Source organism: Tupaia chinensis, unplaced genomic scaffold (assembly GCF_000334495.1).
Source record: "Tupaia chinensis unplaced genomic scaffold, TupChi_1.0 Scaffold000116_2, whole genome shotgun sequence".
Classification (NCBI taxonomy): Eukaryota; Metazoa; Chordata; class Mammalia; order Scandentia; family Tupaiidae; genus Tupaia; species Tupaia belangeri.
In genome coordinates, this window is record NW_006159581.1 from 74,296 (window position 1) to 77,595 (window position 3,300).

Genomic DNA, 3,300 nt, shown 5'->3' on the forward strand with positions numbered 1-3,300 from the left:
TTTAAGCCACCGGGTCTGGGACTCAAACCGCGGTCGACTACATGGGAGTCCAGTGACATAGCCATTACGCCAACTACTGGTCCCGATGCCACACTTTTTCAATCCATTCATCTGTTTGTGGACATTTGGGTTGGTTCCAGGTCTTAGTGATCGTGCATAATACTGCAATAAACATTGGTGTGCAGGTGATTTTCTGCCTGAGCGTTCTCCTGTCCTTTGGGTAGATATCCAGGAGTGGGATTGCTGGATCAAATCGTAGTTCTATTTGTAGGTCTTTGAGGAACCTCCACATTGTTTTCCACATTGGCTAGATCAACTTACATTCTCACCAACAGAATAGGAGAGTTCCCCTTTCACCACCACCCACCAACACTTATTATTTTTTATATTTTTAATCTTTGACATTCGGACAGGAGTTAGGTTTTTTCCTTCTTCTCTCTCTCTCTCCTCTCTTTCTGTCCCTTTCTTCCTTTCTCTCTCTCTTTTTCTTTCTTTTTCTTGTTTTTATTTTTCTTTCTCCTTCCTTCCTTCCTTCCTTCCTTCCTTCCTTCCTTCCTTCCTTCCTTCCTTCCTTCTTCTTTCTTCCTTTTTATCTTTCTTTCTTTCACTTTCTTTCATTCTCTTTTTCTTCTTTCTTTCTTCTTTCTTTCTGGTCAGAGGTTGCATGCACTCACCAGAGAGAAACAGAGAGGGTCAGTAAAAAAGCACTCCCTAGCAGAGATGAATCATGTTGCAGTTCCTTGTCTTCCACTTCGGTATCCTGTCAGGATTTCGGAGTATTCCATCTCTTCATCCTGTCAGGATTTTGGACAGGCATCTGTTTCTTTTTTCTTTTCTTTCTTTTTTTTCAAATTGTGGGGGCCAAGATTCATTTCTACCTCCAGATTATTTTGAAGTAGCTCCAGATATCATATGATTTTGTCTGTAAACTTTTCAGTAGGAAACACTGAAAAATATAAACCTTAAAATAGAATCTATTTATATAATTTACAGAAGCACAATTCTATTATCATATCTTAACACTAATAATCATTTATAGGGACCAGCAGTTAGCGTAATGGCTATGTCGCTGGACTCCCATGTAGTCGACCACGGTTCGCGTCCCAGACCCGGTGGCTTAAATTCACGCTGGGTGCGTGTGCGTGCGTGCCCAAGATCCCGAGAGGAGAATGGAGGAGAAGGGATTGCGGCGTGGCCATCCCTCCTGGGGGGTGATTTCTTGCGTTCTGTCTCTCTGTCTCTCTCTCTCTGTCTGTCTGGCGAGTGCACGTGCCCTATAGCAAAAACCTCTCCAAAAAAAAAAAATTATTCTTATATCATCAAATGTCCAGTCAGCATTCAGATACCTCAGATTGTTTTCTTTCTTTTCTTTTTTTTTTTTTAATATGGGTGTGCTTGTTTTACTTACAATCCAAATAAAGTTAATAGTCCTTTATATGTTTAAGAATCTCTCTATTTCTTTATTTAAACTATATTTTGCTTGCTTTAATTATGGAAAATTTATATATTAAGAACAGTTCATTATTGCTATTTTAAAAAGAATGAATAAATACTAATTTTGTTTCTGTTTAAACTTTGAGTATAGTATATATCAATAACATAATACACATAAATAATGCCCCTTAGGGTCCTAATAACTTATTTCTACTCATGTGAAAGAGAGAGAGGGAGAAAGCAAACTTGGCAGAGTCTCAACTCGCCTCCATCCTCCTCCACAGCCCTCCAGCTCCTCAGGTCCTCGAGATACCCAGCATGCTTCCAGGATGATCTGGACCCCATGGTGGGTCATCTAGCTTCCAGCCTTGCAGTGTGCTAACCTTACTGCTGTGCCACAGTGGCTGGGCCCCCAATAATTTTCAAGAGTTATTATAAAGAGGCCCTGAGATTTAGAAAAAGAAAAAGTTTGGGAGTCACTATTCTAGAGGGGCTCTGAAAAATACACTCTCCTTGATGTGGGTTCGATCCATCAGAGGTGGGGGATGGGGGCTCCAGGGCAAAGGATTTTTGTAAAAGTTTCCCAGGTCACTCTAAAGTACAGCTTGGATTAGGATCTTCTGCTCTAAATTAGAGACCCGCAAGAAATGAGCAAAGAGGGTCGGCTGGTGGCATGGTGGCTAAGTGGCTGACAGCACGGTTTGAGTCCGGGGTCCAGCAGCTTGAAAATCATGCCAGGTGCATGTGTGCACGCCCAAAAGCAGAATGGAGGAGAAAGGATTGTGGCCTGTTCATCCCCCTAGGTCGTGCTTTCTCACTTTCCCTCTCTCTCTTCTTCTCTCTCTCCTTTTCTCTGTCTCTCTGGTGAGTACTTGCACCTTCTAGCAAATTAAAAAAAAAAAAAAAAACCAGCAAAAGAACAAAGTGGGAAAGGCCACCAAGTGTCCTTGGTCTGAGAGGGCCTCCTGGGACCTGCTGTATTCATCAGAAATTCTCGCAAGTGCAGGCACAGAAGCTCCAAATAACGGTGGCTAAATAAGTGAGAATTACTGCCCCCTCACGCACCGAGGTATCTGAGGAAAACAGCTGCTGGTGTTGGCTTGGCCATTCAGTGACGCCTTCGAGGTCCCAGGCTCATACATTCTCACAGTCCGCCTTGCCACGTTACTCGCACACATATTCTTTGCTTAAACTGTGAGCGTGTTTTTGTCATCGCTGCTGTTCTGCCTATGTCACTGCGAACACAGTCGGCCATTCTGCTGATCGGGGTATGTCTCAGGGTGGGAGAACTGACTGTGGCGATGAAATAAAGGTGACCGTGTGGACGTGTGCTCACATAGCAGCACCACCTGGCTGTAGAAATGCTGTCATCACTTTGTCATGATTGGTTCCCCCATAGATGTGTATGCTTGCCAGAGAGAGAGAGACAGAGACAGAGAGAGAGAGAGAGAGAGAGAGACAGCGCCATGGGGGATGGTTATACTGCAATCCCTTCTCTAGTGTCCTCCCATGATCTTGGACATGCATGTACATACGCCAGCATGATTCTCAGGCTCCTGGGCCTGGGACTCAAACTGCACAGCCAGCCATGTGGGAGCCAGTGCCTTAACTTCCATGCCACCTGCTGGCCCTTCGTTGTGATTTATTTATTTATTTATTTAATAGGAACACAGCAATTACCCCTAATCCCATTACAACATTTACTTATTTTTTATTTTTTTGCTTTTTATTTATTTTTTGTAGAGGTTTTTGCCATAGGGCGTGTGCACTCGTCAGACAGATAGAGACAGAGAGACAGAAAGCGAGAAATCACCCCCCAGGGGGAATGATCATGCCACAATCCCTTCTCTTCCATTCTCCTCTCGG